Below are 25,520 nucleotides of genomic sequence, written 5' to 3'. Positions count from 1 at the left end.
ATAATTTTACGCGGACATTTAATAGTATAATCTCTTCGTACTGTTAAATTTAAGATCGGCCAAGAATTAGCCGACAGAGTCAAAATGAAAGTTATAGATCTTATATTTACCTACGCATGGATATAAATAACGTCAAAAACGAAGCTCGTATGCGAAAGTTTTGGGGTTTAGAAGTCGGCAGGGTGTTGCTGCAAAAGGGGTGACGTGGCACAATCTTGGCCATTGTTTTCTCCCCAAGACTTGCCACTAGATGGTGACATGTGTCACTAATTTCAGCCATATTTCACCCTATAAATACAATCCCTTCCACCCTCATTTCTTCACACCTCCACTCTTCTCTCTCTACTCTTTCTCTAAACCTCCCAAAACTCCCCTAGCGCTAGAAGAAAGCCCCGGAGCACTCGTCGACTTCGACAAGAAGAGCTTTCGGCTCGGAAGTTCTGCCCCCTGCAGAGAGCGGCTTTTAGTCAAACCCCATCGTAGGTAAGATACGCCTACCTAATTTTTAATATAACTTTTATTTAAATATAGTAACGTTATTAGGACCTTATAATAATTATTTGAGCTATTATTACGGTTATATAAGTGTCGTTATAATATCTTTTTAATCACTCGTGGTATGGGGAATCCGGTTTGAAGGGCCGCTTGGGTTGTTGGATTTCAGAAGTGATATATGCCAAAATGTTCCTGCCCTGTAAGTCCCAATCTATAGATCCAAATCAGTAATCAATGAATTGCAAGCAATCAAACAAAGTGTAGAAGGAGTAGAATGAGAATAACATCAAGCATGCACATATCTATTACGAACACATGTCAGATACACCTTGAAACACACGCATATACGTCACTTTTTCTGAAACACGGACACAACCTATTTATACCACAAGAAATAGCACACAAGTGTGCAACCGCACACACGTGTACGGCCGCACACAGCGTGTGCGGCCACACACACGTGTATGGCCGCACACACCCACTAACATGCTATGACCACCATAACACACTCTAACATCCTACCACGACAATGCCTAGCCCAAACCACAAAAATATAGCCTATCAATCTCCCCCTTATTTTGCCCTGATCTATCCAAAAACGCAAAAATCCTTTCAAAATAATATCAAATAAGCTCCAGATCTGAAAAAATTGATTGATACAATCCAAGTTTTGATACCACTTGTACGTCCCCGATCTGCTTGTGTATCAATCAGATCCAATTGATGGTGCGGAATCCCAATCAATTGGATGATGTCAGATTGAAAAAGAAGAGAAGGAGAAGAAGAAGAAGAAGAATCTATGATGTATTCAAAGATATGAATGATGCTCCATACATAAGATTGTCTCTCACACACTATTCTTCTCTCTAACTTTCTCTCTTTACAATATGCTCTCCTTGTCTCTACTCTGAGCCTTCACACTCACATGACTCCTCACCCTATGTGCGTTCAATGCCAAATTCTGAAGAAAAGCCCAACTTCTCAAGATGAAGTCATTCATTGAAGATTATGTTCATATTGATGTTATGAAGATATTGAAGATTAATGATGAAGCTAAGCTCCCAATGAAGATTAACAAGAAAAGCCAACTACTTTTTAGGGGAGTTTGTTGGGCCGATTATAAAAGAAAGCTATAAACCAAGGTGGAGATTGTTGGTTCAAAAATATGGTTTATACTTTGCTTTTCTAGAAAAATATATTTTTCTATAACATAATATGTAATTTTGTGGCTGTGTACGGCCGCACACCCTCTGCGGCCGTACACAGCCACAAAATTACATATTACGTTATAGAAAAATATATTTTTCTAGAAAAGCAAAGTATAAACCATATTTTTGAACCAACAATCTCCACCTTGGTTTATAGCTTTCTTTTATAATCGGCCCAACAAACTCCCCTAAAAAGTAGTTGGCTTTTCTTGTTAATCTTCATTGGGAGCTTGGCTTCATCATTAATCTTCAATATCTTCATAACATCAATATGAACATATGAATCTTCAATGAATGACTTCATCTTGAGAAGTTAGGCCTTTCTTCAGAATTTGGCATTGAACGCACATTGGGTGAGGAGGCTTCTTGATAAGATTCTTGAAAGATAGCACTTTCAGCTTGAGAATCTTCAGAGAGAACAATAGAGAGAAACAATATTCTGGATCACTTTAGCAGGTTCATAGATAGTAGCAGACTGATTGAGGAGGCTTCAATGCAATTCTTCACATAATATTCAATTACAACTTCACCTTGCTTTTGGGGTTGACAAATTGAATGTGGGAAGAATAATCTTCATTTCTTGCTCCTTCGAATAAAAATTCTTCGATGATCACGGATGAAGCCTTGGATCAGAAATCTCGATACTGTCTCCATGAGTCTCATCTACACCTGAATTCACTTTTCAAGACAAACCAAAACTAAAAGAAAACTTAAAACAAAAATAAAACAGAAATAACACTATTTTTTATTTTTAATTTTCTGATTTTTGTTTGATTTTTGAATTTTTCTGATTTTTGTTTTATTTTTTGAATTTTTTCTCCCCCTTGGTTTGTGGCTAGCATTGACTTGGTCTTCATTCTTCAGGAGTTTCATACAGCTTCAGGTCGGATTTTCCCATGGATCCCATCCATAGCTTTCCATTGATGATTGTGGCGACCATTCCAGTGAATTCCTTGGCAGAAGCCTCCATGACTTCTTTTCTACAGATGATTTAGTGACAAGCCAAGGTACGGATGTCTCTTTCTCTGAATCTGAGAAGATCTTTTGCACTAATAAGCCTCAATATTGTTTCACTATTCTTGAACTTAATGGCAGCAATAGCAGTTTCATCATCATTTGCCCATAATTCCATGTTGTTAAGATATCCCTCATGAAAGTGCTGAGGGATAGGAATTTCTTTCAGTTGTTTTGTTGCTGGCCACAATATGATCTTCATTGGCTCACCAGATTCAGGATCGATTTTTGCAGTTTTCATCTTTGAGAAGTTCTCCTTGACCTGCCTGTCCAAAATTGTTTGAAGTTTGACACATTGGGATCCTGCGAAGGGTTGTGAAATGGGGCCCTTGAAATTTTGGCAAGATCAACTTTTGTCCATGAGTTGAAGTCATGGATGCTCTGGTAGTATTTAGGATTTCCAGAATTTCTCTTAACGACCCACATGTTTGTTTCATGGTCAAAGGACCACATCTTGATCCCAGAGTGATCAACAAACTCGTGACCAAACTTTCTTTTCTTCAGATCCATCACTATCAATACAGGATCCTTTGCTTTGCAATTTTCATTCGAATTTTTCATAAACAACAGTCCTTCACTTTTATTGGCAGTGACGGTCCTTTTTCCATGCTTAATCGTGATCCGAGATCTGGCATTTTCAGGCTCTTTGTCGAAGCGATTAACAATGGTTGTTGTCCTTGGAGGAGGTTGATTAACTGGAATGTCGCCTTCTGAGGACTGGGTGGGAGCCATGGGAGGATCTTCAATTCCATGAGGTTGCTGAAACAGAGCCTTGATTTTGTCACCAAAAGTGTCATACAATAAGCCCTTCAATCAGAAATAGAAGGCAGTTAAAGAACCAAGATTTGTTTGCAGATCTGTAATCTATTTAGTCATTAGTTCATCTCTTTCTCGAAGCCCAGTGATATAGGAATCATGTTTCTCAAGCAAGATGTTCTTTTCAATGACTTCTTGTCTTAGAATTCCAATCTCTTCTCGAAGCTTAGACACTAAGGTCTTATCATCCCCTGAATGTTCTTCCTCAAAAGATATGCCTTTTCCTCAGGAGGGAGAATCTGAAATGTTCTGAGCCAAATGCTTAGCTAGCATGATAGAAGGTTCATCAAGCGAGGGCCTTGTGGGGGTATATTTAGGAATAGAAGACGATCCGCCTACTTCATACACTGTGCTTGGACCTTCTTCAGTTTGAAGTGGTGGTGTAGAGATAGTTGTGGTGGTGGCAATCGATGAAACCGGAGGTGCTTGGCTTTGAATGAACACTCCCTGCCTCAGAGAAGACAAGGAGGTTTGTGGCTATGTTGTTTCACTCAGAGATGGAACAGAAGTAGAGACATTAGTATCAGAGTGGGGAATCTCTGAGACCACATCTCTTAGACTTGAAGAATCTTCCATTGGTTTTGAAGAGGAAAGAAAAATCTTGAGAGTGTTAATATCATCCCCGGTCTTAGTTGTTGGTCGAGAAACTTCGTTGACCTTTCTAAAGTGTCTGTCAATGAATCCCGACAAAGGACCAAAATCATCATCATCTAGATTAAGATCAAGAACTGAAGAAATGTCGTCATTGTTGATACCAGTGAAATCCAAGACTTTTAAGAAATCATCATCTCCATTGAAGTCCTCATCACCTCCCTCTGGATCAAAATGTCCCTCAACCTCCACACTATGTAGTTGGTCATGTTCCTCAGCCACCATTGCCACTGGAGAATCATTACCTTCTTCATCCTCAGGCTCTGAAACCGAGATTATGACGTCCTCGGTCCCTGTGGGATTAGAGAGATTTTCAGATCCTGATTGATCACTATTGTCAGCAAATATCCCAAATTTTATCAACGGAAATTTTGCTTCAAAGACAAATTTTCCAGCTCTATTCTGTTTCATTAAACCAAAAGCGCTCGGACGAACAGACTTGAGATCCAAAATTTCATTTCCTCTCTAGATCTCAAGGTGCATGACATTAAAGATGATCTATAGAAACCTAGGGTACATTAAGAACTTGTCCCTCTTGTTTCCCTCCATGTTGAGAATTAATTCATGTAGAATAAATTTGAAAAGTTGAATTTAATTCCTGATGCCAAGGCTGCAATAGATCTTGTGTTGAAGAGAGAGATCCCGTTAGGTCCTGATCTCTTTCCGGAAATACGGCTCATAAACACATGAGCCAAGTATTTCCAGCAATGAGGTAGTAACTTCTTGATAGTAGGAGGAAATGATCCTTCATAACCCATATGATCTGGGATTTCGTGGGTTTGCTCCAGATCAATTTCCATGGTAAACTCAGGCCTGTTGTAATTGTACTTGTGGGAACAATAAGAGACAAGGCAAGGATACGTCACCAGGGGCAGGATGAAACAACTTCCCAGTGAAGAAAAAGACTTGCTTTCACTGTGGAACACCTGGACACATTGCCAGAAATTGTCCAAATCGCGTATATGTTCCCTACTATGCACAAGGATGGCAAAATATGCCAAGAGGGAGATTCTCCAAAGGAAATCATTCGAGATCACAAAAAAAATGGCGACTGGAATGCCCAGAAGGCCAAGAATCAAACCCACAAGGCCAAGAATCAAAATCCCAAGGGCAATAAGGGAATGTCGGCTAAGAAGCCAAATCCAAGAGATGCTCCAGTTAAACAAAGACCGGTTAGGTCAAAGTCATCTCGAAATCCGACTTCAAGTTTAAAAGCAAGTATTGAGCCACCAATCAGATCAAAAAAGAAATGGGTTAAACCCAACTACAAATGGGTTCCGAAAGCTCATTCTCCTAAATCTTCTAACGATTCTAATATTTCTTCATCTTCTGTTTGTGATAAATAGAATATGTCATGGAAGAGAGTACCATGCAAGGATGAAAAAGGTCAACCTAGTTTCAAAATGGACTGGGTTCCAAAGAACAACTGATCCCGCTCTGTGTTGGAACAACTATGGAGGCATATCATCAGACTTCTGTTTGTTGATATTGGCTGCTCTTGGCACATGATAGGGACATCTCTTAACTGTACAACATTCAGAACTTTGTTTGAGAGTATGTGTCCTTTGCGGGAGAAAGGAAGGAAGGAGAGGATCACACTTTGGGGTCTGTGCTTAACGATGTGAAGAATTTTCGGATCTGTTCTGAGATTATGCGTGTTGTTCTCAGACCTTCTGGATGCAAATTCAATCGGTGAATTACGATTTGATTTTTCTTCTCTATACTCCTGAGTTTACCTTACACTGATTCTTTTCAAAGGCAATTTTTTCATTTTCTTATATTTTTTTCGTTATTAGTTAATGTGTTGGGAAGTGATATAAAGATAAAGTAATAACGGACAGTCTAAAACATGTGTAAGGGACTGAATCTGAATTGTCTAGACTCTGTGTTCAATGTGCTGGTAGGCACGGAGGATTTTTACAGTGTGGATTTAGATAGGATTGTTTGGACTGACCAAACGACGCTCGGGTAGATTGAGAAGTGAGATAAACACGAGAACCTATGGGATACACTAAATTAATACGCATCTAGAACTGTGGCTTAACTTTTCCTTGATGTACGGACTTATGTCCTTAATTTTGTTTCTGATAGGGCGACCGGGGGGTTCTGATAAAGTAGGTCTGTAGGAAATTATTTTCTTGCTTTCTATCTGTCAGTCATATGTTGCCTCCTCTGCGTGATTGGAAGAGATCCGACCTGGAATGCAGCATATGCAACTCTATTTCTACGCACCTACCTATCTATGAAATTCTTTCTTTCTTTTAGTTATATGTTGTCTCCTCTGTGTGATTGAAACATATCTGACCTAGAACACAGTATATGCAATATTCCACCTCTCAATCCCTCTATCCTAGTTAGCCATATGTTGTCCCCTCTGCGTGATTGAAAGAGATCCGACCTGACACACAATATATGCACCTATTTCTAAATCTAACTTCCTCCTTAATAATTGTATATTCACCAAAAGTAAGGAGTTCTTTGGAAGTTCTTGATAACCAGGGTATATCGGAAAGTGGGGAACACGTTCTAGTGCAACTAAAATTGAACCATTTAAAGGTTGCCTGTAGATCTCGCTGCTTAATTTAAGTGGACAACAATACCCGTGGTCGTCGTCAGCTAAATGGTTTACTTAGAAAAGTTTGTCAAAATCTTTCGTGTTTAAGTGGACCACAATACTGGCAATTAACCAGATCTATTCATGAAGGTGAAGGTACTGATAAACAAGTTCAGGCTGTCTCACAACTTTGATCCCAAATATTTTTCTTTTTGTTAAATTTGTTCATAGTTTTCCTCTATGCACAAATTTAAGGGGAGAATTTTAAAAAAAAATCAAAAATCAAACAAAAATCAGAAAAATCCAAAAATCAAACAAAAATTAGAAAATAAAAAATAAAAAAATTGTGTTATTTCTGTTTTATTTTCAGAAAATATGAAAAACCAAAAAATATTGTGTGCTAAAGTTTTCTTTTAGTTTTGTTTTGTCTTGAAAAATGAATTCAGATGTAGATGAGACTCATGGAGTCTGTATCGAGATTTCTGAGCGAAGCTTCATCCGTGAGCATCGAAGAATTTTCATTCGAAGGAGCAAGAAATGAAGATTATTCTGTAAACATTCAATCTTTCAACCCCAAAAGCAAGGTCAAGTTGTACTTGAGGATTATGTGACAGATTGCATTCAAGCCTCCTCAATCAATTGCGGCTATGGATAAACCTGCTGAAGTGATCTAGAATATTCATTCTCTCTGTTCTCTCTGAAGATTCTCAAGCTGAAAGTGCCATCTTTCATGAATCTCTACAAGAAGCTTGCTCACCCAATGTGCGTTAAATGTCAAATTCTGAAGAAAATCCCAACTGCTCAAGATGAATTCATTCATTGAAGACTCATTAAGTTCATCTTGATGCTGTGAAGAAGTTGAAGATTAATGCTGAAGCCAAGCTTCCAATGAAGATTAACAAGAAAAGACAGCTACATTTTAGGGGGAGCTTTTTGGGTCAGTTAGAAAAGAAAGCTATAAACCTAGGGGAGATTGTTGGGTCAAAAATATGGTTTATAGTTTTCTTTTCTAGGAAAATATATTTTTCTATAATGTAATATGTAATTTTGTGGCTGTATACGGTCGTACACATGTGTACGGCCACACACCCTGTGTACGCCGTACACAGGGTGTGCGGCTGGTGTCTCGTATATATAGGTTGAAGAGTCATGTGAGTGTGAAGGCTCAGAGTAGAGACAAGGAGAGCATATTGTAGAGAGAGAAAATTAGAGAGAAGAATAGTGTGTGTGAGAGAATCTTATGTATGCAGCATCATTCATATCTTTGAATACATCATAGATTCATCTTATTCTTATTCTCCTTCTCTTCTTTTTCGATCTGACATCATCCAATTGATTGGGATTCCGCACCATCAATTGGATCTGATTGATACACAAGCAGATCGGGGACTTACATGCGCTCGAGTGTTTCATGTTTGGCCCCTGTCTGTACATAGTGGGTGAAGAGTATTGTTTAATGCTTATATAATAGTAATAATAGCTAGACTATTAATTAGTCTCGTGGAACATTAGACTAAACTCTAGTGGAAATGATACCAGGTTTTGTCAACGGAAATTTGTTTTAAAGTAAACAAAGTGTTGTCCGAGTACCGAGTCACCACCTTTGCAGGTGACTGCATAGTCTCTTTCATGAACATGATTTTAATACATGTATTGATTGAAGTATTAATTATATGTTTATGTGCGAGTTAATTGATGTTGCCTGAAATACGTGTTAAAGAATATACCTGATTATATATGATGATTTAGGATAAAGAGTAAACCTAAATTAATTATGAGGAATATTGGGTAGTATTTTTGCATGAGTATGAGTGAGTTATACTCAGAGAATAGAACTTTAGTATATGTCATTGATCCGGGAGCATGGATTAGACATAGTCATTGTCACTAGTCCGAGAGTATGGATTGGACATAGTGAACTGTCATTAATCCAGGAGTATGGATTAAGACATAGTCAGTTGTCCTTAGTCCGGGAGTATGGATTAAGACATAGTCAGACGTCCTCAGTCTGGGAGTATGGATAGGACATAGTCATTCGTCGTTAATCCGGGAGAATGGATTTACACGTAGACACTTGTCCCTAATCCGAGAGTATGGAATGGGCTCAATTATTGATCGGAGAGCATGGATTAGATCTGAGAGTATGGGTTAAGTAACATGTAAAATTTAAGGTCTGAGAGTATGGATAGTCTCGTTGTAAGGACTAACGGGGTGGGGTAAGAGTTGCTTATATATATATATATATATATATATATATATATATATATATATATATGGTGAAATTGTATATTTTGTGAGTTCTAAATTATATATATGATATAACATTGTAGGATTGAAATGCTTGTGTACTCACCAGGTTTTCCAACCTGACCCACTCAAGCTTATTTGTATCACAGGTGTCGATACGAAGTTACATTACACTGAGAGATTAAGGAGATGTAGATCACTAGTGTAAATGAACGTAAGTTCTGTTTATGCTTATGTTTCTGTATTGACAATGACATCCCAAATGTTTTAAAATGAATAAAAATACATTTCTTCGGAAATGTTTTGATAACGTATTTATCATGTTTTACTGGGAAGAAATTCCGCAACATTTTTATTAAAAGCGGTACTCTAATTTTTATAAAGCATAAACAAAATCGGTCTTTTCTGGCCGTGAAAATGGGGATGTCACACTTTCCACACTTGAAAAAAGTGACCCCTCCGTCACATTTTCCTTGGTGCTTCTTCTTACATTTGTCGCACCATTTTGCTTCGGCTCCTCCTTCTCTTGAAACGGTCTTCGATAACTTTCTCTTCTTATTAGGTTTAGTAGACCCTTCAAACTTCCTCTTCTCGCCAACCTCAACCTTGTTGGCGGCTCTTCCCTTGATCATATTCTCCACAGACTTGGCAGCCCAAATAGTTGCCTCCAAAGTAGGTGCCTGACGCACTGGCACCACATACTCCCATGGGAGTCCCTTCGCGTACTTGTCGATTTTTGTTAGCTCATCTGGGAAAAAACGCAAGGAAAACTCCATCTTCTTTGTGAAGTTGTTGGTGTATTCATCAATCGACATGATTCCCTTTTTCAAGGTTAGGAATTGATTCTCCAGCTCGAGCAGGTTTTGGGATGAGCAGTACTTGCGCTTGAATTGCACCAAAAACTCTGCCCATGTTAGTTGAAGGGGCTTATTGGGGCTCAAAGTCTTCCCCAAGGTGTTCCAGCAACGAACCGCGCCTCCTTTGAACTGGCGCACTGCGAATGTGGTCTGTAGTTTGCCTCTGCAACCACACGTCATGAAAGCTAATTCCATATCCGAGATCCAATCCATGACTCCGATCAGATCTTCCTTTCCAGTGAAAGTCGATGGCTTGCAAGTCAGAAAATCCTTGTACTTGCATCCATTCCTGTCAACCCCGTCATCTTGATTGTTCCTCCTAATCACTGGCGGATCAGCTTGACCAACGATCCTGCTGCCATTCCCTTCCTCAGATTGCCCGGGAAATAGCTCGGGTTGCTCAATGGGCATGGTAGGTTCATCCCTATTCAACATCTGCCTCATTTTTTCCCTTTGTTCAGCTAACATTGCCCTGATCATGGCTTGTACTCTAGCCATGCTGATTAGCTTGGGTACATCTTCTACTACAACAAGTATTTGCTGAATCACCGGGGTTGATTCCTATTCGCATTTGCATTCCCAGCTCCACTGCGGGTTCTTTCCATTTTGATCTATAAACCGAATAAGGTGAATTTATATCTTTATTTAGGATAGATGTTTAAATCATCCTTATCACCCTAAAACGTTTACATGCTAGTTCTAATATCGTAGTCGTACGTTTAGAATCCTGAACACATAAGGTTTCCAGATCCAGTTGACCACAGACCATAGATCCGAACAAATAACAACATATAATGCATAAGCATTTAGCACATAAAAGCATTTTAGGCATATTTCCTAAAATAAGCTACTGCTCACATATCACAATCATTGCTTAGCATTCTAAGTTTAATTCTAGAAATCCTACAAATTCCTAGTTCGCTTAAACTAATGCTCTGATACCAACTGTGACATCCCCATTTTCACGGCCAGAAAAGATCGATTTGTTTATGCTTTGTTTAGAAATCAGAGTAATAATTTAAATAAAAGATTTGCGGAATTTGTTCCCAACACAAAATTTGATAAAGATTTATCAAAGCATTTCCGTAGAAATGTATTTCATTAAAAAGACTCGGGATGTGATGTTCGATACAGATCAAAAGCATAAACAGTACAACATAAGCCTTACTACATTATTTCATATCTACAGGCCTATATCTGTAATCCCTCAGCCAAAACATCACATCTATGCTCGATCGCCACTACCTGTAATATATGAAACTGAGTGGGTCAGACTTGGGAGCCTGGTGAGCACATAGGGTTTTCAACCCACAATAAATAAGTTATTTAATTTCATCAACCAACAATAACTCGATCACCCGTTCCCGTTATCCCCACTTTACGTCCCTAAAACACCTATCATAAGAGACCTTGCCTAAGGATCATCATCGGGATGGACACTACTGCTAAGGGGGTTCCCTGGCAATAAATTTCCTAAAGGCAACCATGGATGAAGTACACCGGTGAACACATCTTTCACAAACACCTACAGGTTGCGAGTCTGCTAGCGTTCCACTGGACTGTCTAGAAGAGTCCGTGGTCGTCATCCATACTCCGCTAGATGACAGAATCAACAACAACAACATCGAGACCTCTCATCATTTTATCACACATCGTCTTATTACATCTACCCATGTTTTACCCCAACATTTTTGTAGATATAAAATACATATACAGTTTAAATCATTTAAAACGTGTATAAAAATCATTCCTCCAACATAGACAGCAAGTATTCAGATAACATGCATACATAGCACATAATTTATATAAAATACTTCATATCTATGTGTAAGATGAAAGTAACTATGCACTCACCTGATTAGGTGGTGACTCGGTACTTGGATAACACTTCGTTATCTCAAAACAATTTTCCCTTGACAAAACCTAGTATCAATACCACTAGGGTTTAGTCTAACGTTAACCGCGACTAATCAATAGTCTAGCTATTATTATTGTTATATAAGCATTAAAAAACACTCTATATAACTCATATTAATAGCCCAAATAATTATTTTAAGTTCCTAATAATGTTATTATAATTAAATAAAAGCTATATTAAAAATAGCGTAGGCGTAGCTCACTTACAACGAGTTTTCTCGAAAACCGGGCTTCTCTTGGAGCAGTGTTTCCAAACCGAAAGACCCTTTTTCTCGGGACTCTGGGAGCCTATGGGCTTCTTTCGGGTGCTAGGGGTTTACCTAGACTTTAGGGGGCTTAAGGGGGGGCTAGAGAGAAGGAGAAGATGGGGAGGTATGACAATGAATGGAACCCGACACCTATATTTATAGGAAGCTGAAGGAAGATTCACGTCGTGAATCTCTTGATGTTCACGTCGTGAGTGAGCTTGGGCTCAAAGTCACAACCTGGTGCTGACATGTGGCATCGCATACAGGGTGGAAATCAACCGCTTTTCAAAAATTCATAACCTTCACATAGGGGCTCCGTTTTTGACGTTCTTTATATCAACGCATAGGTAAAAATAAGATCTACAACTTTCATTATGACTCCATCGGCTAATTCTCGGCCGATCTTTAATTTAACAATACGAGGAAATTAGCTTGTTAAATGATCGCGAAGAATTCGTAACTCCTTCATACGGACTCCTTTTTCGTCTGTATTTTTACCGATGAGTTCCTATTAATGAGATCTTCAACTCTCATTTAGGTCGCATAGTCCAAAAACCGCTCGAACTAAAATTCGAGTTTCGAGCCTTGCACAGCTAAGCCGAATCTCAGAAAAATCATAACTTCCTCATACGAAGTCAGATTTGGGAATTCTTTTTATTGATGTTCTTGGTTTAACATATTCTATGACTTTGGTTTAGATTACTAAGGGCAAAAAGTCTTCTATCGTAAATTCACTTTTACGCCTCCCGGTGTCGTGCTGGTTTCGTCACGAAACTTCGACGGGTCATAACTTCTTCGTTATAACTCGGATTTCGGCGTTCTTTATATATCCAAAATCCTTGTTTCGACCACTACAACTTTATGTAAATATATTGGGTTTATCTCACACTTTAATTTTGACACTTATTTTTATCCTTTATTTATTATACATTTATAAATAAGTAATAAGCACCTAAATGCACATAATTCACATAGTACTCAAATAATTCATCTTTATTACTTCAAAAAAGAGTTACAATAGTTGACCTAGACTATTACTTCATTTAGTAATGCTTAGCCTCGAAACACGGGTGTTACAATGCAACCCTAATTGCTTTGATCTAGGTTTTTCTAATTTGAACATACAACTGTGAATACCAAAGCAATAAACCCTAATCTAGCATGCTTATTTCGAAATTGACATAATAAACAAGTTAGAATGCTTAACTCAACTTGTTATGTAGTGATAACAAGTTAATCCTTCTTGATCTTGACTTCTGAAATCCTAGTGCCCCAAGTGTTGCACCTCTAATGGAGTCACAAACACTCTTGCAACAAGATGATTTCAGAGAGAATAAGAATTCAGCCAGGGTTTCCCAGGAACTCATATGGACGAATTCTACTAGCTTAGGGTTCTATTTATAGTTGAGGCTATTAGGGTTTTAAGGTGGAAACCCAAAATTCCTTGGTTAGGCCTTAAGCAATCCATGGACCCCTTCTTGAAAGCCCCTTGGACGAACTCTTTATCGGATTTCCATAGATTTCATCCAATCCCTTTCTAATAGGAATCCATAGCCCAACTACCAACTATAAGATAATTGCAATATCAGCCCCCTTAGTTTAATCAATCTCTTTTGATCACCAAATTAATTCCAAATTATTTTCTGATCAATACTAATTAAATAATATGATTTCTAAATAATATATTAATCTTGTAATATATTAATAAAACCATTTCCAGTACGAATTTATTATTCATATAATAAATTCTACTCTCTCTCTCTCTCTCTCTCTCTCTCTCTCTCCTCTTGTCATCCTATCAAGTTGCATGAGTGAAGGCAACCCAAAAGGACCTTGCTCATAATCAAATCAAGTACCTACCAAAAATAATTATGAGCTTAGACACCTAATCAAACATATCTTTGGGCCCCTCGGTTATTTGGTATTGACATTATAGTGTTGGGCCTAGCCATGACTGAATTGATGTGTTCAATTAGTAGTCTAATGACGTCATCACAAATTAGGAAATCAGGAAACATAATTTTGGACAAGAGATTGATCGTAATCCATGTCTCATTTCCATACAATATCATGAAAAATGAATGAATATTTTATCACTTATCTTAGGGCCAATGTCTGATCAGATCAGAGTCTGTCATTTGATTTGGAAAACACACTTTGCTATTTAATTTAGGAGTTATACTTGCAACTGTAGTTATAGACTTATCCAAGTCGGAGACCGTTAGATTAGGCATCTAAGTCAATAAATAAATTGGTATATACTTGAATTAAAATGGAAATTCTTTTTAGGATGCCCTCAAAACTAGTAATTGACTGGAATGACTTTTAGAGAGTGTTGTGACATGCTACCCAGGGGGTTGTTGGATAAGGTGTCTAAGTCCATAACTATTTCTGCTATGTACTTGACCCAACCCGGCATGGTCTATTTGGGTTGCATGGCACCATGCAATTGGATAGAGTAAATGAGAGAAGTAACACTTGTGGTTTATTAATATATTATAAGTTCTAATATATTAAAAGTATTATTTAATTATTTTGATCAAGAATTAATTTAGAATTAATTAAGTGATCAAAAGATAACTAATTAAATAAATGGGTTGATTAATCATCCATAACTTGTATAGTGGGCTAAGAGGCTCCATGGAGTATCAAGTTGGGTTAAACCCATAGGATGCTCCATGGATGCCCCATGGGAGTTACAAACCCATAGGTCATAGAAATGAAGAGCCATGACACATTAGGGTTTACATGGTGTAACCCTAGATGTGTCAACACTATATAAAGAACATGTTATCCACCAAAATCGGCTACACATGAACAAGTGAGGACTAGGCCGATTTTTGCAAGTGTAAGATTCTTTCAAAGTTTACTCCTTTGCATTTGGTGTTGTGTGAAGCATTTGAGGCATCACACTTGGGGTGCTAGGATCACAAGGTTTCAAGGATCATAAGCAACAACAAGGTAAGTTATTCTATCTTTCATTCAAGTTAAAAATTGTTCCCCATGTATGCTAGATAGGAATATAACCTTGGAATTCAACTTTGCATGATAATTAGACAAACATAGATCCAAGGTTATTAGGGTTGCATGTACACTTAGGAAGTGTTAGAATGCTCAAAACCCATCAGGGGTATCAGAGCCTAGGCTTGTTTGTTTGTTATTTGTGCAAAATTGTTGAATAAAATTGATTTTGTGCTCTCTGTCTGCTGAACTTGCCGAGTTCATGTGTAAATTCATCCTACTCGTCGAGTAGGTTCGTGCACTCGACGAATAGGAGCCTCAGAATGTAGATTTTCGACTTTTGCTGCTGGAAATGGACTAGAAACATTACCCTAAACTGTTTTGGTACTTGAAAACTTGTTTTAGATGGTGTAATGTTTATGCTAATCCATTTACAATGGCAATTATCAAAATTACAAGTTTTTAAGTGTAATTTTTTATTCTTGAAAGTGTTCATATTCATGTTCTTGAACTTATGAATATTAGATGATCATAGGAATTGCTTGTAACCTTCATGGTAGTTTAATTCATGATCATAATGTGTTTTAATGGAGTCCATAACTTGTCCTCAAGTTATGGAAAACCAAAAGTCACACTTTTATTAAAGCCATTAAAAGAACACAAGAGTTATAAAAAATGAAGAGTCTTCATTTTTATTACTCAATTAACTCATAAGTTATAAGAAATGAATAGTTTTGAAAGTTTACAAAACCTGCCCTCAAGTTTTGGAACAAGTAAAGTCTTGATTAAAACTTTAGTTCCAACCCTTAGAATTTTAAAACTTAAAATCCAACCCTTATACTTTATAATATTATAAGTTAATAATATATATATGTATAAGATCAAGTCGTCTTACCACTAGTACGCCTTATTCACGAAGTCGGTCTATAAGGGGGGGGGGGGTGTATAAGTAGTTGCCTATAAAATGGAAACTTAATGGGTGTGCACTCTCACCTACCGCTTCCTTGATCGGTGGAGGATCGTTAGCCGAACGGGTAAGACAAGGACTTATAAATTCTCATTAAAAGTATGATGAATATTATAAAGTAACTAAATGCTTTTATTAAATTCCCAATCTTAGTTACTTTAGGAAAAATGTGAATAAGGTGTTAATCCATGAAATTACACTTTACACTTTGTTTAAGTCGTTGGTGGAGCGTGTGTAGTTAACCGGTACACTAACTTGGACTTAACAAGGTAGGTAAAGGGTGACTTAAGGTTTATCATAGTATCGGTGGAGCGTGTGTGGTTTACCGGCACATCGATTGAGTGATAAACTTTAAGGGTTCCAAGTGATTTGCATGGTTACTTCATACCTCGTTTTGTGATCCTCGGTATCCCAGTCACAAAACTTAGAGGGAACACTTGAGATTGAAACATGCCTTTGAAAAGTTCATTGAATCTCAAAAGAATCTTGGAATTTCTAAGAACGAATTAAAAACCTAATATTTATATTTTGTTTTTTCTTGGTGGAAATTGGTGAATCGTCATTCACCTACCTTTCAAATATGTTATAGCTTGGATTACGACATACCTCTTTTAAGTTATAATATACTGTGATTGGATCCTAGCCTTAATATTACATTTGGTTGTTTTATTAAGGACTCTCTTAAAATCTAAACTAATCTTGTTCTCTTCTTTCAGATATCTTCAATCAATGCTACTTCTGGCTCTAATCCTAATGGCTCTTTACCCTTATGAACTTGTGTGGGAAAGTCACTTTTGATGGATCCAACTTCAATTAATGGATCGGAAACATCAGGATGATTACCCGCTACGAGGACAAAGAATATGTCCTCGATAAGGAGCTTAAGGAGATTGATGAGACCACTGCAACTCCCTAGGAGATCGCTGACTTCCAGGCACATGAAAGGGATGCTACCAATGTGGCATGCATCATGTTGGCCACCATGACAACGGAACTCCAAAAGTCCTATGAGGACTTCTACTCTTTTGAAATGCACCAAGATCTGATGGAAAGATACCATCAAAGTGCACGACAAGAGAGGTATGAAATCATTTGCTCCATGATAACAACCATGATGAAGGACGGGGAATCTGTCACGAGCCACATGCAGAAAATGCAAAGGTATGTAGATCGGTTGCTGAAGCTTAATGTGAACTTCCCTGTGGAGCTTGCAATAGATATCATTTTGCACTCCTTACCATCGTGCTATGATCAATTCCACATGACATATCACATGAATAAGGAAGAGGTCACACTCAGAAAACTTTAGGGACTCCTCAAGACCGTAGAAACAGGTCTTAAGGGTAAGTCGGTTGTTAACACTCCTACTCCAAACTCCGCCCCGGTTTTGGCAATCGGGAAAGGTCGAGGGAAGAAGAGGAAGAGCTCTTCGAAGGGTACCAAGGCTAGGACTCTTGATGGCTCTTCTACAAGTGGAACCTAGAAAGGTTTCATCACTCCTTCTTCTGACCCAAAAGAGGCTGAATGCTTCTATTGCCATGAAAAGTCACATTGGAAGCGAAACCCCAAAATACCAGCAAGATGTGAAGGATGGGAAAGTTAAACCCAAAAATGCAGGTATTTACACTATCTTATCTAATAACTCACCCCATTCTAACTCTTGGGTCCTTGATACCGGTTGTGGTATTCATAACTGTTCTGATTTGCAGGGACTAAGAAGAAGTGAGAATGTGGAGCATGGAAGAATAAACTTAATCATGGGGAATAGGAAAGCTTTACTTGTCACCAAGATTGGAGTTTATACTTTATCGCTAAGTAGTGGAATTAGTTTAGATTTGAATAAGTGTTGTTATTCGCCAGAAATGGCAAGAAACATTATTTCCTTTCATGCATTGTATAAACAAGGTTTCACTTTTTCATTTGATAATGAAGTTGGTTCGATTAATGCTTTCTTTAATAATGTTCTTTATTTTAAAGCATTACCTTGTGATGGCGTGTATGAAACTATATTTGTGGTTGATAAATTAGGAAATAATGTATTGTGTATTAATTCTGTTAATGATAATAACTTGGATAAAGCATCATTATGGCATTGTCGTCTTGGACATATAAGCAAGAAACACATAGGCCAACTTCAAAAGGATGGAGTTTTGGAGTCATTTGACCTAAAGTGAGATGATAGTTGCGAGAGGGGTGAAGGTTTGTTGGATCTTATACACACATATGTGTGTGGACCCTTCAAACATGCCATAAGGGATGCTAATTGTTATTATTTGACTTTTACTGATGATTACAATAGATATGGATATGTCTACTTAATCAAGCATAAGTCAGAGACTTTTGAAAGGTTTAAAGAATTTAAACAGGAAGTCGATAATCAATTGGTCAGGAACATTAAGATACTTCGATCCGATCGAGTTGGTAAGTATCTTAGTTCAGAGTTCCTCGACTATCTTAGGGAATGTGGGATTGTCTCACAATTGACACCTCCCAGGACACCACAGTTGAATGGTGTAGCTGAGAGGCATAATCGAACCTTGTTAGATACGGTTCATTCCATGATGAGTCGAGCTTCGCTGCCAATCTCATTTTAGGGGTATGCCTTAGAGACTGCCGCCCATATCCTTAATCTAGTCCCTATAAAGAAAGTTGCCAAAACTCCTCATGAGATGTGGACTGGTAAAGTACCCAAACTAGACCACATCAAGATTTGGGGTTGCGAGGCTTTCGTGAGACGTGAGACTCATGATAAGCTCAAACCTCGAAGTGAGAGGTGTATTTTCATCGGCTACCCACAGCAATCCTTTGGTTACCTCTTCTACAGACCTAGTGAAAATGTGGTCTTTGTAGCTAGGAGGGCTGTCTTGAGAGAGAGAGAGAGAGAGAGAGAGAGAGAGAGTTCATAAGCCAAGGAAACAGTGGGAGGCAAGTTGACCATGAAGAAATTCAAGAGTCAAGTGGTGAACGAACTTCAAACCCTAGCACTCAACTTGAGGAGGAAACTCCTGTTGAGCCAATTGACAAGTCTTTACCTCTAAGGCGTTCCACAAGGGTTTGGAATGCACCTGAGCATTGCTATGGATTCCATATTACTACGGAAGGTGATACACTGATAGGTCTGGATGAACCTAACAGTTATGCAGAAGCCATGACAGGCCCCGAGTCAGCCAAATGGAAAGAGGCAATGGATAGCAAGATACAGTCCATGTATGACAATCAAGTTTGGAACTTGGTTGACAATGTACCAGGTCGTAAGATTGTAGGGTGCAAATGGATCTTCAAGAAGAAGACCGACATGGATGGTAATGTACACACTTATAAGGCACGACTGGTCGCAAAGGATTTCTCACAAACTCCTGGAGTTGATTATGATGAGACCTTTTCTCCAGTGGCCAAGATTAAGTCTATTAGGGTTCTGTTAGCCATAGCCTCATTTCATGACTATGAAATATGGCAAATGGATGTCAAAACCGCTTTCCTTAATGGAAAGTTGGCTAAGGATGTTTACATGAGTCAGCCAGAGGGTTTTGTCAATACAGAGTACCCTAATAGAGTGTGTAAGCTTGAGAAATCCATTTATGGGTTAAAGCAAGCACCTCGCAGATGGAATCTTTGCTTTGATGAGAAAGTCAAAGAATTTGGCTTTTCTAGGAGTGAAGATGAATCTTGTGTATATGTCAAGGCTAGTGGGAGTATAGTTTGCTTTTTGGTGTTGTATGTGGATGACATACTACTCATAGGAAATGACATCCCAACTCTGCAGGAGGTTAAGTCCTAGCTTGGGAAGTGTTTCTCTATGAAGGACCTCGGAGAAGATGCCTATATTCTAGGGATAAGGATCTTGAGAGACCAGAGTAAAAGACTAATTGGACTTAGTCAGAGTACCTACTTGGATAAGGTGCTGAAGAGATTCGGCATGCAGGACTCCAAGAAAGGAGAGTTACCCATCCAGAGTAACGCCAGATTGAGTAGGACACAAAGCCCTAGTAATGTGGCTGAGATAGCAGAAATGAGTCGAATACCTTATGCTTTGGCTGTAGGATCGATCATGTATGCTATGACGTGTACTCGACCTGATGTAGCCTTTGCCTTGAGCATGGTTAGCAGGTATCAGGGGAACCCTGGCAAGACACACTGGATTGCAGTAAAGAATATCCTCAAGTACCTACGAAGGACTAAGGACTGGGTTCTTACCCTCGGTGGGAGTGAACACTTGAGAGTTGTAGGGTATAGTGATGCTAGCTTTCAGACTGATAGGGATAATTTCCACTCTCAGTCAGGCTGGGTCTTTACCCTAAATAGAGGAGCAATTTCTTGGAAGAGTTCCAAGCAAGAGACAGTGCCTGATTCAACTTGCGAATCTGAGTATAGAGCAGCTAGCGAAGCAGCAAAGGATGCGATATGGCTGAAGAACTTCATTGGAAACCTTGGAGTTGTACCAACTATTAAGGAGCCAATGGAAATTTTCTGTGATAGTGAAAGTGCAGTTGCCTTAGCCAAGGAACGAAGGGATCACGGGAGATCCAGACACATTGACAGAAAATACCATTTCATCAGACATCGAATAGAAGAAGGACTCCTCGTGGCGAAGAGGGTATCATCGGATGAGAATCCAGCAGATCCCCTCACGAAGGGACTGACTCGGGTTAAGCATCTCCAGCATGCTCGGAGCATAGGGCTGAAGGATGATATTAGATTTAGTAGTTAGATAACCTTGAAAATTGTAAAGTGTAATTGACATTAGATGATGAATAAAAGGTGTTTTAGTTATGAGTAAAGTGTTGCTATCTCTTGTCGATCATTTACTATATTTCTTTTGCATGTTTTGACTTCCAGAATAATTATGTTTGGTATATCATATTATTCGAACCTCCACATTCGGTCATATGTCGGAAGTAGGTATGCATCAAGACTGACATGATTGGTTGCAGAGGTCTAAGGTGTTGGACATGGCTACAACAATCATGAGTGCTCATAAGTTCTGAGGATTGGACTCAACCCACGCTCACTGGAATCACTTCATGGAATTTATCTCGAGTGATCGTGAGACGGTAATATCATATAAGTCTTCAAACCTAGAGATATGATTTGTTACTTATGAGTGGGTTATTCCTTGATTGTACGTAAACGCCTTGGTAACTCGATGTTATAAAACGTGCTTTTATGTATAATTCATTGAGTAGTAGAACAAACATATGAGTCGAAGTTTATCTGTTCCTTCTTGGATTAGAAGTTGATATCTAGGCCCCTCGATGATTTTGTTTTGACCTATGTATCGGGCCCGGTCAGAACTAAGTTGATGTGTTCAATTAAGTTCTTTGTCAAACAAATCGGAAATCGGGAAACAAACTGCTGGACAATAAGTAAGACATTGTTCCATGTATTTGTTTGGCTGATATCTAGAACAGAGGATTATATGATCACTTATGTTAAATGGCGTATCATCATCTTCTCAGTTCCGAGAGACCTTGAAAGAGCTACGATTGCTGACCGGTTCCTGAAGTCATACTTGCAGTTATAGTTATTAGACTTATCCAAGTGGGAGACTGTTGGATAAGGTGTCTAAGTCCATAACTAATTCTGGTATGTACTTGACCCGACCCGGCATGGTCCATTTGGGTTGCATGGCGCCATGCAATTGGATAGACTAAATGAGAGAAGTAACACTTGTGGTTTATTAGTATATTATACGTTCTAATATATTAATAGTATTATTTAATTAGTTTGATCAAGAATTAATTAAGTGATCAAAAGATAACTAATTAAATATATGGGTTGATTAATCATCCATAACTTGTATAGTGGGCTAAGAGGCTCCATGGATTATCAAGTTGGGTTAAACCCATAGGATGCTCCATGGATGCCCCATGGGAGTTACAAACCCATGGGTCATGGAAATGAAGAGCCATGACACATTAGGGTTTACATGGTGTAACCCTATATGTGTCAACACTATATAAAGAACATGTTATCCACCAAAATCGGCTACACATGAACAAGTGAGGGCTAGGCCGATTTTTGCAAGTGTAAGATTCTTTCAAAGTTTACTCCTTTGCATTTGGTGTTGTGTGAAGCATTTGAGGCATCACACTTGGGGTGCTAGGCTCACAAGGTTTCAAGGATCATAAGCAACAACAAGGTAAGTTATTCTATCTTTCATTCAAGTTAAAAATTGTTCCCCATGTATGCTAGATAGGAATATAACCTTGGAATTCAACTTTGCATGAGAATTAGACAAACATAGATCCAAGGTTATTAGGGTTGCATGTACACTTAGGAAGTGTTAGAATGCTCAAAACCCATCAGGGGTTTGGATGCTTGACGACGTAACTGCCTTGGGAGCTTTCCTGAGAACACAATCACAAAAGAACCGTTAGAGGACGACCGGGTGCTCTCATGGGACGTCACTGTGACGATCAAGTTAGTTTTTTGAGAGAGAGAATTAGGGTAAATTTTGTGAGAGAGAAGATGGATCCCTTCCTTGAGGTGGAAGTGATCCTTTTATACCTGTTACTCACGGATCGTGGGGACCTCGTCCAATGCGTGTGATACGTGGCCTCCTCTAACTAGGAGAATTATGCCCGTGTTAACTAAATACCTGGTAACGTTAGTTTTGGGCGTCACCAAGGCTTCTTGTCACGTCCTAATTGGTCGTGAGTGAATGAGAAGATGATGGGGAATATTCGTCCCTCGTTGAGGGAAGCGAAGTGTTGCCCCGATGTTGGATTACTTGGGCCAAGGCCAGGGCTTGGCCAAGGTTTTGACGAGATAACGTCTTGTTTGCAATTCCGTTACATTTAACGTGACCGTTCATGTAACATTAACAGAGAGAGAGGTTGATTTAGTGATTTATTATATGATTAATAAATAACAATATATAATTTGTTAATATATTATGAGATTAATATATTAATTAGAAATAGTATTATTTAATTAATAATTAATCAGAAACTAATTGGAATTAATTTTGGGATTAATTGGATTAATTAAAAGTGCAAGGACATAAGTTGTAATTGTTCAATAGTTAAACAAGAGAAGAATTCTAGACTCTTCCTAGGGTTGGCCGAATTTTGGATACGCCTCTAGGGTTTCTAGAATACTCCATGTGGATAATATGGATAATAAGGAAACAAGATAAAGTTAGATTTGAAATAATATTAATTTATTTCAAATTAAGGTTATCTAGGGTTTTGGGTCAGCTATAAATAAGGCTTCCTAGACTCCTTATTTTCGTCTCATGCATACCTAGAGCAAGAAGAGTCGAATTTTTGCTTTCATCTCCTCTCTCCTCTCAAGTCTTCCATTTCTAGGGTTTAGGTACAAACCATTAGAGACATCAAGCTTTTGGTGTTAGCGTTCGAAGAGACTTCAAGAAAGGAATTATTTGGTTATTTATAATAATAATAATCAAAAGGTATGTAAACCCTAATCCTTGTTATTTTCGATAATAGTAGGATATGCTAGGGTTCTTTAACGTTCATAAATTATAGCTATCAATAGAGAAAACTTAGATCCAAAGTAGATTGTATGTGAACTTAAGGGTTAAGTTATTTCGCCTCATGTTTTATTTTATAACCTACAAAACATATTAGTTAGACCGTGCTGCCTGACGACAAAGAGAGCCTTTAAGTTCTAATCCACATCCATCGTGTTAGGACACTAAACTAGTAGAACACTACTTAGCTTAATGCTAATATATGAAAGACATGAATAGCAAACTTTTTCTGTGGTAAATGATCTTATTACCTGTTTATAAGGAATAAGGTGATTGTGTATCGGGTACCAATCAGATAACAACACCTAGGATAGTATATGTGAATGCTTATAACCAAGTGCACATGCTAACATGCACCATGGTTGTGTATTGTAACAACAATCCTAGGTGTAATCAGAATATAACAAAAGTCCGGATACAAGATAACCAACAGATATTAAATATGCGGATAGTAAACTGATCACAAAAAAATACGACTATAAGGTGTTGTTTCTTTTTTGTCTGCAGATCTTCATACTCTCTTCTATCTGCGCGGCCCAGACCACGCGCAGATATTAGGCTTCATAGATTGTTTGTTTTTTTGAAGACTATAGACCTAAAAAGGTCTGCGCGAACTCTTCTTGGCGCATATGTGGACCAGAGTCTTCAAACATCTTCAAACATCTTCTAGTCTAAAAAAACACATATATCTTTTTTTTTAAACTTAAATTTATTACAACTTTATCTATTATAAAGAATTTTTAATAAAAAAATTACATTACTAAAAGAAAAAATGTTCGGTGACACAATAATAATATTTCTGACAAGTTTATAAATAAATATTTAAGTACAATAAGGTCATTAAAGTTGTTTATATAAATATAAAAGAAAAAATCTTAATATTGTCTTATATTTTTTGTGTTAAATTTTATACAACATTATTCAATGCGAAATCATTCATTTCTTGGAAAAAATATTTATGCCCGGTTTTTAATTTATTTAATTGAAAAAATAAAATGAAAATTTTAAAAATTTTCATTTAAAATCAAAGTTTATATCCATCCAATTTATGTATTAAATATTTTATTCTTAATTACAATGTTTAGGTATTGATGAGTTTAAGAAACTCTTTGATCGTTTAGATCTTCAAACAGGTTAATCAGAAAAATACTAACAGAAAGATCAAACACAAGAATGAATCTGAATATGTCGAATGATTCGATTGATTCAATCCTCAGTAGAGCTCGATAAAGAACTTCCGCTGTAGAGGATATTAGGGTTACAATAAAGATCAAAATACTTGACAGAATTACTTCTCCAATCTTTCGTTCTAAGGTGCATGCAAGCACCTATAAATACAAAACCCTATAAAATAACTCACGGATGGACAGGCCCATACCGGAGACTAAATGGACTAAAAAGTGAGCCCAAGACGCAACACCTTCTGGACCTAACAATCTCCCCCTTTGCGTCAATTGGAGCGAGACTATCTCTTTGGCTTGCTGGGTCCAGTTGCAGGAACTTTCTTAGTGGTGTCAAACAGACGTGGGATGAGAGCAAGGATAGTCTGTCTGAAGCAAATGTACCACTGAATCATGTCATCGAAGTACTTGTTGTCATCTGCCGAATTCTGCTTGCATCGATGAATGATACTTAGAACATGTTCCAAGCAAGCAGTGGTGTAAAGGTGTTTGTCAGCCAAGGTAAACAGGCATTTTTGGCCTTCGTTCTTTGTAAACATGACAGAATTCCATTTCGGGTTGTCCTACCCATCTGCATCATGTTCAAATCACTAGCAGAGCCAACAGGAGAAATAGTGGGCTTTTTCTTGAATACGCTAGCGATCTCCTGATCCATCTTGACAACCTCCATAATGTAGCATACGAGCATCCTTTTGAAGTGATCAATAATTGGACCATACTCAGCTTCGTTGGTGAGGAGGATGTTGTGCAAAATAATCCAGTCATGTGGATTCAGGTTGGGAAGATCAACAAGCGATATGGCATGTTCGGTTTTAGCAGAACCCCTCAGCACTTTGAACCGAACGTTTGTGAAGTTCCCCTCACGAAACGGCTTGAGGACACGAACGTTGACAATCTTCTGAGCGCTCC

Source organism: Lactuca serriola, chromosome 2 (assembly GCF_051521515.1).
Source record: "Lactuca serriola cultivar US96UC23 chromosome 2, Lser_US96UC23_V15, whole genome shotgun sequence".
In the NCBI taxonomy this organism is placed as follows: Eukaryota; Viridiplantae; Streptophyta; class Magnoliopsida; order Asterales; family Asteraceae; genus Lactuca; species Lactuca serriola.
This window is presented reverse-complemented; position numbering follows the sequence as displayed.